At 49.8% G+C, this 12050-nt stretch overlaps 1 protein-coding gene across 1 annotated transcript in view; it reads left to right on the plus strand.

Moving 5' to 3' along the window:
* The first annotated feature begins 1760 nt into the window (after window positions 1–1760).
* The window catches only part of SEMA4B (semaphorin 4B), a 40049-nt gene continuing 29759 nt past the window's right edge, over window positions 1761–12050 (plus strand). The window contains exon 1 of the mRNA XM_047795078.1: window positions 1761–1940. The gene's annotated coding sequence lies outside the window, so the exon portion shown is untranslated. The remainder of the gene's footprint in view (window positions 1941–12050) is intronic.

Below are 12050 nucleotides of genomic sequence, written 5' to 3' on the forward strand. Positions count from 1 at the left end.
GGAAATGATTGAGGAAGTATGTATCAGGAGGCTGGTCTGGACATGACTTAAGGAAATGAAGAGATAGAAACAAGTTAAAGGTCCATAGTAGAGACTGGGTTAAAAATGAATGCTACATTCATATGATAGAATACATTAAAAATGAAAATATGTGAATTTTTAATGTTACAGAAAAATGTTTGTGATATATTGCTGTCCTAGGGAAAAGTTATAAAAGGGTATGTACTGAATAATCTTTTTTTTTTTTTGTCTTTTTGCCATTTCTTGGGCCATTCCCACGGCATATGGAGATTCCCAGGCTAGGGGTCCAATTGGAGCTATAGCCGCTGGCCTACACCAGAGCCACAGCAACGTGGGATCTGAGCTGGGTCTGCGACCTACACCACAGCTCACGGCAATGCCGGATCCTTAACCCACTGAGCAAGGCCAGGGATCAAACCTGTAACCTCATGGTTCCTAGTCAGATTTGTTAACCACTGAGCCACGACAGGAACTCTAGTGAATAATCCTTTTTCTAAAAAAATGTGAATGTATTACTATGCACGGAAAAGAGACGTGAGTACATTCACCAAAATATTAGTATCTGTAGACTTAAGATTTGTGCACTTAAGTTGTGTCTTAAAGAAAAGTTTTAGAAAATATTAACGCTGATGGTCTCTGGGTAGGGTGATAGTTTCATTGTGTTTTTCTGTTTTCAAACGTTATTGTAGTAAAAACATTCACTTGTGTAGACATGACAAAATAACCACTGTGTTCTATGTGTGGGAGAGCACTCTTTGCAGCATCTGGCAGTCCCTTACCCGCCTCTGCTTAGAGAAGAGGCAGCAGAGGAACAGCTGGCACTTAAGCCTCGCCTGGCCTGGGAAGAGGCTGGCACTCTGCCTCTTGTTTCCCCAGCCCCTTGACCAGCCAGCTCTGGCCAGCTCAGCCACTTACACGCCCAGAACCGGTCCTTTTAGGAACCATCCTGAGAGCCGCTGTTGCTTTACTGGAAGATGGGAGAGACAGAAGGCAAGGGCTGAAGAGGGACAAGCCAAGGTCACTTGATAAATGCTAGATATTTATAACCATATCTCTCACCCCTCCCGGCAGATCCCATTTCCTTTCACTCCCACAAAGCAGCCCATGGCAGGTTAAGGGAAGCGGTGAGCAGCATTTACCACGGGCGGAGACGTGGGTGGTTTCCTGGCAAGTGGCTCAGCAGCTCCGCTCTCGCTTGGCTCTTGCTGTCAACAGTGCTGCCATTACTGAGAGCCGATCTTGTGCCAGGTGTGTGCCTACAAAATTGCATTTCTCACCACAACCCTGAGAGGTCCCTATTGTTCTGAGACTTCCCAGAAGAGGCTCAGAGAGGTTTAGGAACTCACCCTAAGTAACACAGCCAATTGGGCGGTAGTAGATTGGTGTCAGTAAATTGGCTTTACTTGCATGCGCAGGCAAACGGACCCATTTGTTTCAGTGAGAATCTAGGATAGCAGCCCCGGCCCGCGGGATTCCAGCTAGTGAGATTGCCCCCTGCGGGGCCCAGGGCAGGTCAGGCCGAGCCTCCGAAGGTCAGGGAGGAGACAGCGCTGTGGGCTCAACAGCCTGCTGGGGCCGCCGAGCTGTCGCCACTGGGACTGGGACTAGTAGCGAGTCTAGAGCCGCCGTCAACGCCCAGGGGCAGAGGCGGGGAACGGCTGGGCAGTGGGCGAGCCTGGGAGGGTTTCTCTGGACACTGCCCATAAACGCAGGCGGGGCGGGGCTTGGTCGCAAGCCTCGCATATCCGGGGACGACGTCCTGGACTGAGGGTGTTCGCGGGGACACCCTGGTCACCAGCGAGTGCGTCGGCCCAGCCTGGAAGCAGGAACGAGTCTAGGCACAATCTGGGAAGAAGGACTGGTCGCGCCACCGTGCATAAGTGGCCCTGTCGTGGGCAGTGGTCGCGCGCGCGCCTAAGGTAGGCGCAGGGGACAGGACGGGCGGGCGAGTGCCGCGGCCCCGCGAGGTAGAGGGGGCGGGGCTCTGAGGCAGCCGCTGTCCCCGCCCCCCACCTCCGCTGGGCCCCTCTCCCAAGAGGGCGCCACCTGCACGCTCTGATGGGCACTGGCCCCTGCCACTGGGGGAGCTTGTTGCCATGGCAGCGCAGGAGGCTGGGCCCACGTTCCCATGGCCACCCGGGGCCTCTGTGCCAAACCTGCAACTGAGAGGCAATAATCTGGGCCCCGGAGGAAGATCATTTGGAATTTGGGAAAGGCCTGGGCACCTCCGCAGAATGGTTGTGGAAATGACCTTTGAGTTAGGTTCTTTGTTATGGCTTCTACTCTCTGAGTGACAAAGTGGATGTAGGGGTAATGGGGGAAAGGAAGTTGGGGTCCTGGAAATAAAGCTTCTCTAGTGGCCTCTCTGGAGACAATCTGGTCTGGCAAAAAGATGCAGGGTAAGGTCATCAACTTCTCATATTTCTGCAATTGTTTTTGTTTATTTGGGTTTTTTTTGGGGGGGGTTTGGTTTTTCTTTTTTCTTTTTTTTTTCTTTTTAGGGCTGCACCTGCCAGATGTGGAAGTTCCTAGGCTTGGTGTGGAATGGGAGCTGCAGCTGTGGCCTAAGCCACAGCCGTAGGAACTCAGGATCCAAGACATTGGCTGTGACCTACACCATGGCTCACTGAGCAAGGCCAGGGATTGAACCCACATCCTCATGGATACTAGTCAGTATCCAGCCACAGCAGGAACTCCACATTTCCTCACTTGTAATGTGAGTACGTCATTTGGCTTATGAATCACAGGTTTCATGTAAGGGTCGAATGCCATAAGGACAGGGAAATGCACAATTAAACAAATTTTTTTTCCGTAGATACTCTAGCACTTTAGAAATCCACTGGGTCCCACTCCCTCATGTTCATAAGAGAAATGATCCAGACAAGTGAAATTACTTCCCAAGTTGACAATCAGTTGGGAAGGTCAGGATTTGAACCCAGTCTCCTGACTTCCAGGCCGTGACTTTTCCTTTGGTGATTATTCTTATGGAAGCTCACTGAAATCTGGGATATGTCTCCTTGCAACCGGGGCTCAGACTTCTGGTCCCAGGTGATCAAATGATGGAGACATTGGCAGCAGGTAAACTAAAGCTGCAGCCTTGGAGAGAACTGAAAGAGCTTCTTTTCCTCGTGCGTGGGTCCTGTGCCTTGGGGCTCTTGCTTTAATGTAGTATCTGACAGGATTGCCCTAAATAAATTCCCAGGAGCCAAGCATTCAGCAGCTCTCCAAAATACCATCTCTTCTGAAGCCAACAAGTCTGCTGAGACTGTGTGAGTGAGAAATCCTTTGACTGCCCTAAAGCAAGGAGGTGGGACTCCCCACATCAGTGAGGTGCTTTCCTTTGAAAAGGTTAAGAGGAAGGTGGTGAAGGATATCCAGGAAGGAACACTTGAATGAATCATTTGGAAATGATTTGAGACACTCAACTAGAGCAGAAAACTCATTTATTCATTTAGTAAACATTTACTGGGTGCCTATTCTTTCCAAGCTTCGCACTGAGGCTAGAGATTAAAAACCTGAGTTAGGGTGTTCCCATTATGGCGCAGCAGAAACGAATCCAACTAGTATCCATGCAGATGTGGGTTCAATCCCTGGCCTTGCTCAGTGGGTTAAGGATCCTGCCTTGTTTGAGCTGTGGTGTGGGTTGCATATACAGCTCAGATCCCAAGTTCCTGTGGTTGTGGCTTAAGCCAGCAGCTACAGCTCCATTTCAACCCCTAGCCTGGGAACTTCCATATGCTGTGGGTATGGCCCTAAAAAGAAAAAACAAACAGACAAACAAAAAAACCTGAGTTAGGCAGGCCTGGCCCCTGTACTCAGGGAGCTCTCAGAAGAAATGGAGAGAAAGGGATGTGATGTATATTTCACTGCAGCATCACAAGTGCCATAATGGAAATCTGGGCAGAGTGCACAGGGTGCTCAGAGGAGCAACCCCAGAAATCAATTGAAAACAGCACGATTCAACCTGCAAAGCCAGGAGCACTTCTGGAGCTCCGCCAGGTTGGCCCTGGCCACTACCTTTGTTGGAGACAAAGGAATAAGTGAGTGAAAGTGTCTAAAGAAATGTGGATGAGGATAGATGCTATCTGGAAAGAAGAGTGGAAGGGATCCTAATGAACTAGAAGCTCTGTGAAGACAGAACCATGTCAGTTTCCTTCGACTTCAGTAATGCTTAGAAGGCATCAGGGGAGTTCCTGTCTGGCTCAATGGAAACAAATCCGACTAGGATCCATGAGGATGCAGGTTCAATCCTTGGCCTCACTCAGTGGGTTAAGGATCTGATGTTGCTGTGAGCTGTGCTGTAGGTCGCAGATGCGGCACCAATCCTGCATTGCTGTGGCTGTGGTGTAGGCTGGCAGCTGTGGTTTCGATTCGACCCCTAGCCTGGGAACTTCCATATGCTGCAGGTGCAGCTCTAAAAAAAAAAAAAAAAAGAAAAAAGAAAAAAAGGTAGCAGGTGTTTGAAAGAAGGAAGGGAAGAAGGGAGAAAGAGAGGAAAGAACAGCTTTTTTTTTTTTTTGGTCTTTTGTCTTTTTAGGGCCGCACCCGAGGCACATGGAGGATCCTAGGCTAGGGGTTGAATTGGAGCTACAGCTGCTGGCCTACACCACAGCAACATAGGATCCGAGCTATCTCTGTGACCTACACCACAGCTCATGGCAACTTAGCCAGATACTTAACCCACTGATCGAGGCCAGGGATCGAACCTGTGTCTTCATGGATACTAGTAGGGTTCGTTAACCACTAAGCCATGCCAGGAACTCCCCTGTTGTGCGGATTAAAGAAATGACTAGGGGAGTTCCCAGCATGGCTCAGTGGTTAACGAATCTGACTAGGAACCATGAGGTTGTGGGTTTGATCCCTGGCCTTGCTCAGTGGGTTATGGATCCGGCGTTGCCGTGAGCCGTGGTGTAGGTCACATACGTGGCTCGGATCCCGTGTTGCTGTGGCTCTGGCATAGGCCAGCGGCTACAGCTCTGATTCGACCTCTAGCCTGGGAACCTCCATATGCCATGGGAGTGGCCCAAGAAATGTCAAAAAGACAAAAAAAAAAAAAGAGAGAGAGAGAGAGAAATGACTAGATGTAAAAAGTTCAGCACAGTGACTTGCTCATAGTAAATGTCTCCATCCCATCAAAGCAGTCTTTGGAGTCACAGGAAATCTGTGGAACCCATCTTTCCATCCCTCACCTCCTGGGCTCACCTGCCTGGGACCACTCTCCGCAGGCAGCACTGAAACCAAAAGCAAGGCTCTCTGTCCGAGAGAAAGAATAGTAGCCACCAGGTGACCTCAGGTGACCGAGAAACTTACAGGGGTCAGAGATCCCCTCCTGTTTGAGGTTAGTTCCTTAAGGTGGGGAAATGGCCGTAGCCCAGGTCTTCATTCCTTGCATGTAGCAATGGCTAGGGGTCCGGGGCCCAGAGTGAGATTTAAGGAGGAACAACTGGGTGGCAAATGGAGAAGTAGATTCCTGGTTTCTTGAATGGAGGGGCCTCAGGTCTGATAGGTCAAACCAGAAACCAGGTTCTCTTCTGGACCCTTAGGCCTCTTGCTCCTCACTTTTATCTTGAACGTCTGCCTTCTGTGAGTGGCTGCCGTGGTTTCAGAGGAAAGAGAGTCACTGAGCAGTAATTGTGCCCCTTGGGGGTGACAGGTGCCAAGCATCAGCCAGGCTCCCTCAGAGAGCAGGCCTGCAGGCACAGGCAGACTGCCCCTCCTGAACTTGTGTTGGGGGAAGGGCGGTGACAGTGGCAACTGCATGTTGTACCGTGTCTGGGCAGGGACAGGCTGAGCCTGGCTGGTTGCACCACAGCCCTGTGGGACAGGAGGATCCCCTCCCAGGGAGTGGCTAGCTCAGGCCCTGACAGGCCCCAGCAAGGGTGGTGCTGCGGGCGGGCGGCAGGCTCTTCACCACAGTGGGTGCACCTGGGGCCTGGGCTGGGCGGGCTGGTTCCTCCTCGCTGTGAGAGTTGCAGCCTCAGCATTGGGCTTGTAGGAGGTGGCCAAACCAGAGGGGAGGGCCCAGAAGGGGGTTCTCGGGTTGGGGATCTAAGATGGTCATGGCCACTTTCAGGTAATGATGTGACCAGATAACATAAGAAGCAAGAGGCGCTGTACAGCCACTGTCTCACCAGCTCTCCTAACAGGATGCAGTCCTGTTGGCGTCCCCATCTGACAGATGAGGAAGCTGAGGTTTGGAAGAATCATGTGGCTTGCTTTCAGTCCCCCAAATGGTGCTGAGAGTCTCCTTCTGACAGGAGAACTGGTGTGCTTCACCCCTGGATTCTAACCACTTACCAGAGCAAGAAACACAAGGGACCAGTGGAGGGGAGTGCCACTTGGGGGACAGAGATGAGGCCGTTCGCATTTATGGCCAGACCCTGGCTCCAAGCTGCCTGTGAGATGTGAAAGCACTATTGCTGCTGGTCCTGTGAATGCCCTCTGCTGCAGAAGGCACTGCCCCAGGGAGGCTCCCGGCCCCTGGGATCTGGAAGTCATTGGCCAATTTAAAAGCACACACAGGGTGTGCCAGCTGGTGTCGCTTCCTCATCAAAATGTATGGATGTTGCAGCCGAGTCGCTCCTCAGCCCCTGGGGAGGAGACACCAGCAGTGTGCCCAGCCAGGCAGGGAGGGGAGCTGCAGCTGCAAGTTGGCATGAGAGGAAGGCTCAGGGCTACGAGGGGATGGTGGCAGAGGGCCAAGGCCTGGGGAGCTGGGCTGCAGCCAGTACGTGTCTGCAAGGCCTTGCTAGGCAGCCTGCCAGTCAGAACCCAGGGACAAGAGGGGACGGGAGGAGTTTGAGTGCTACTCCAGGAGGGGGCAGGTGGGACCTTGGGTTCAAGCTCCACTACGCATGGCAGAAGGCCCCTCCTCCATGGGCTGTAAACAAAGCTATGACTCTCAGAGTACAACTGTGGTGGCTGGAGAGCCAGTTTCCCCTGGGTGGGAATGAGAGTGGGCAGGCCCAGCTGGGGGCAGCCTGGCAGGAGCCACCCGGGTCCAAAAGCTTAGGTTCACTGCCTTTTTCCTTTGTGCTGAGCAGGTTAGAGAACTAGTGGGCACATGTGTTCATTTGATTTATATATTTAGCTACACTTCCTTTTATGTTCTCTTTCTCTTATAGACTTTCTTTTTTCTTTGCTTTTTTTTTTTTTTTTTTGCTTTTAGGGCCACACCTGTGGCATGTGGAAGTTCCCAGGCAAGGGGGTTGAATCAGAGCTGCAGCTGCTGGCGTACACCACAGCCACAGCACCACCAGATTCAAGCTGCCTCTGAGACCTATACCGCTGCTTGCAGCAAGGTCAGATCCTTAACCCGCTGATTAAGGCCAGGGATTGAACCCACATCCTCATGGATCCTAGTCATATTCTTTACTGCTGAGCCATGACAAGAACTCCTTTCCGGTTTTTTTTTTTTTTTTTGTCGTTGTTGTTGTTGTTGCTATTTCTTGGGCCGCAGCCGCGGCATATGGAGGTTCCCAGGCTAGGGGTCGAATCGGAGCTGTAGCCACCGGCCTACGCCAGAGCCACAGCAACTCGGGATCCGAGCCGCGTCTGCAACCTACACCATAGCTCACGGCAACGCCGGATCGTTAACCCACTGAGCAAGGGCAGGGACCGAACCTGCAACCTCATGGTTCCAAGTCGGATTCATTAACCACTGCGCCACGACGGGAACTCCATGGTTATTTTTATCTTTTGGTGTCTTTGCTATTTTTCCCATGATACTGAGTATAAGGTATACATTTCATACAGGAAAACGCACAAATCTTATGTGCATTTAAGATTAAGATTGGCTGGCGTTGCAGTGACAGCAATGCCAGATCCTAGCTGCATCTGTGACCCACACAGAAGCTCACAGCAATGCCAGATCCTTAACCCACTGAGTGAGGCCAGGGATTGAACCTACATCCTCATGGATACTAGCTGGATTTGTTACCTCTGAGCCACACAGGAATTCCTCATTCTTGCATTTGTATCCTTCTTAGGTATGTGCTTATATGTGCAGGAAAGGGAACCTGAGAGAGAGAGAAGGAAGGTGGGTGAGGATGGGTGGGCAAGGGCTGTGTGAGGATGGAGGAGAAAGACCTGATGACTTCATCTTGCTGGCTAGGGGCGCGCAGGAAGTGTTGCTTTTCTCTTTGTCTTTTTTTATACTCTTTCCAAGCCTCCCCCTGAGCTCTTTATAAACACCGGCGTTCTGGCCAAGGAAGACTTGACTACATCCAAGAGTGGCAGAGGGGAGCAAGAGACACGGCGTTGGCTTGGGAACCACTCTTTAACCCACAGGAAGTCAGCTCAAAGGAGGTTTTTCTCTGCCAGTTGTCCTCCTGTTTTTTCCACTCTGGGGAGAACAAATTAGCACGCTAACTGGAGACAGTGGGGCCCCAAGGGCTGAGGCCGCCATGCTGGGGGCACAGGTTAGAGGGCTCATCTTCAGGCCAGCAGTTGGGTCCCTCATTTTGCCCACCCTCTGGAGTTCTGACTGAGTGCTGTGCCAGGCAGTAGGGGATCCAAAGACAGGATCTGTCACCATCCTCAAGCGGCTTGCCACCCAGTTGGCACAAGACACACTTGAAGCATTTGAGCAGCTAGGAGCAGGATATAATTAACCACCAAGTGAGCCTGCATCAGCCCCTGCCTCCTCCCCTCAGAGACAGCTCGGCAGTCGGACAGCCCATGTGTTGCCAAGCCACTAGGGCAAACCAGCCTTGATGCCGTTCGAGGAGCTACCTGATGCGGAGATTCAGGGGTTCAACAAACACTAATTAAGGCAGTGTTTTAGGTAAGAGCAGTAAGCAGGAGGTACAGGAAGTGCTGTAGCTAGTACCTTGATTCCAGTAAGATTCCTTACAATTTTTTTTGTATTACTCTTATGGATAAGATGAAGAAACATGGGCTGAATAGTGCACAGGACATCACCAGGTGTTCAACCTACAAAGGAGATTGATCAGTTTCCACCCGGATGGAGGGCTCTAGTCACAATGGACTCTGTTTTTTGGCCCTGTCTCACTCAATTTTCCCTCCCCAATTTACCAAACACTGATTAAAAGCACCCATAGCTTTACTTTTTTTTCTTTTTTTTTTTCTTTTTAGGGCTGCACCCGTGGCATATGGAAGTTCCCAGGCTAGGGGTCAAATCAGAGCTACAGCTGCCAGCCTACACCACAGCTCACGGCAACACAGGATCCAAGCCATGTCTATGACCTACACCACAGCTCATGGCAATACAAGATCCTTAACCCACTGAGCGAGGCCAGAGATTGAACCTGTGTCCTCGTGGATACTAGTCAGATTCATTTCCACTGCACCACAATGGGAACTCCTCCATAACTTCTGTATATTAACTGGTTGCGAAAACTTTGCCACGGTCTTGTTCACATCTTTCTAATAACGCACACACAGACCCCCCCCCACACTTGTTTTGGCTGAATCATTTGAAAGTTGCAGACATCATGACACTTAACATCTACAAACATCAGCAGGCATCTCCAAAGGACAATGACATTCTCCTAAGAACATAGTACCATTTTTTATACCTTAGAAAATGAACAATAATGCCATAATATCATCTGATACACAGTATATGTTACGATCTTCCTAATTGCTCTGTGGCCTTTTTTTTTTTTTTTTCCTTCAGGACTCAGTCAAGTCACATAATACATTTGATGATCCTGTCTTTTTAGCTTCTTTTTTTTTTCTTTTTTTTTGGTCTTTTGTTTTTTTGAGGGCTGTACCTGTGGCATCTGGAGATTCCCAGGCTAGGGGTCTAAATCGAGCTGTAGCTGCTGGCCTACACCACAGCCACAGCCACGCCAGGTCCAAGTTGCATCTGCGACCTACCCCACGGCTCACAGCAGCGTCGGATCCTTAACCCACTGAGCGAGGCCAGGGATCAAACCCACAACCTCATGCTTCCTAGTCAGATTCATTTCTGCTGCGCCACGACAGGAACTCCCTTTTTAGCTTCTTAACCTAAGACAGTTGCCCTGTCTGTTTTGCCTTTCATCATATTGACCTTTTTGAAGAGTCTAGGCTATTTGTCTCATGGCATGCTGGATGTATCTGACTGTGTCCTCATTATTAGAGCTGGGTAACACACTTTTGCTACAGTGGTTGATGAGTTGTGTTCTTACTGCATCCTATCAGCACGTAAATATATCAAGCAGTCCCTCTCCCAGTGATGTTACTTTCAACCACTTGATTAAGACGGTGGCCACCACGCTCTCCCTTAGAGAAATATCCTGCCATTGGTAATTAGTAAGTCATCTGTGGCTCAGACTGTGACTTTTTTTTTTTTTGTCTTTTTAGGGCCGCACCCGTGGCATATGGAGGCTCCCAGGCTAGGGGTCCAATCAGAGTCGCAGCCACCGGCCTACAGCACAGCCACAGCAACGCAGGATCCGAACCACGTCTGTGACCTACACCACAGCTCACTGCAACGCCAGATCCTTAACCCACCGAGCAAGGCCAGAGATGGAGCCCACAACCCCATGGTTCCTAGTCAGATTTGTTAACCACTGAGCCATGACAGGAACTCTGACTTTGACTTATTAATAGGCTTTTCTAACAATCTTCCACCCAATGGTTAGCATCCATTGGTTATCCTTGCTTGAATCTAGATTTTCTCATCTACCATTTCTTCAGCATTTATCAGGCAGCCCTTTTCTATGGAGAAAAGCATCCTTTCTAGCCCTTCTTTTTCTCTCTCTGCGCTTCTCTGAGTTCTACTGTGGATTAATGGATTGTTTTATTTCAATGCATTAGACTCCATTACTTCATTGTGCTTTCTGATGCTCAAATTGTCCCAGGTTTGGACATCAGGCTGGCCCTCTGTCCTTTTGACATGACCCCATTAGTCTTTAGTCACTTCCTTGCTTTCCAGCCCAACACAATGTCTCAGGCTCACTTTGTACTTTCCCTTTCATTTCTCCAAAGAGTCCTGGTACCTTTTATTGGAGAGTGGTATTTAGAAACCAAGAAGTGAGTGCTAGGTCAGCTCACCTCATATCCTTATCAGCGACTTGAATAAAGTTCAAGAATGCTTATCAAATTATAGATGACTCAAAACTAGGCGAAGCCAAATGTATAATGGAGTCAGTATTCAAAATGACATCAATGGGATGAAATCTGGGCCAGCAACAACAGATTTAAAAGAGATCTATATAGAAGTTCCTGTTGTGGCTCAGCAGAAATGAATCCTACTAGTATCCATGAGGACTCAAGTTCGATCAAGTTAAGGATCTCGCATTGCTGTGAGTTGTGATGCAGGTCACAGATGTGGCTCAGATCCCGTGTTGCTGTGGCTGTGGTGTAGGCCAGCAGCTGCAGCTCTGATTCAACCTGCAGCCTGGGAACTTCCATATGCCATGGGTGTGCAGCCCTAAAAAAAAAAAAAAAAAAAAGCAAACAAAAAACAGATCAATACAAAGTTTTGCGCTTAGGTGGAAAAAGTTAATCGCATAATTTCCAATTTGGGGGAATTCTAGACCAAAGTGGATATCAAAAAGTAGCTCTGGGGAGTTCCTGTCATGGCTCAGTGGTTAACAAACCCAACTAGTGTCCATGAGGCCTTGCTCAGTGAGTTAAGGATCTGGCGTTGCTGTGAGCTGTGGTATAGGTCGTAGACGCAGCTCAGATCCCTCGTTGCTGTGGCTGTGGTGTAGGCCAGCAACTGGAGCTCTCATTCGACCCCTAGCCTGGGAACCTCCGTATGCCCCATATGCAGCCCTGAAAAGAAGATGAAAGACAAAAAAAAAAAAGTAGCACTAGAAATTCCCATTGTGGCTCACAATGGGAGCAATGGTGCAATGGTGGTGAGGTGAGGATATCCCAGGGACTTGCAGACCATTATAAGGAGCCACTGGAGGGTTTTTTTTTTTTGGGGGGGGGGGGTTGCTTTTGTTTTTTCTTTTTATGGCCACACCTGCAGCATATAGAAGTTCCCAGGCTAGGGGTTGAATCAGAGCTGCAGCTGCCAGCCTATGCCACAGCAACAGCAACACAGGATCCAAGCCACATCTGTGACC

The sequence above is a fragment of the Phacochoerus africanus genome, chromosome 9, assembly GCF_016906955.1.
Source record: "Phacochoerus africanus isolate WHEZ1 chromosome 9, ROS_Pafr_v1, whole genome shotgun sequence".
Classification (NCBI taxonomy): domain Eukaryota; kingdom Metazoa; phylum Chordata; class Mammalia; order Artiodactyla; family Suidae; genus Phacochoerus; species Phacochoerus africanus.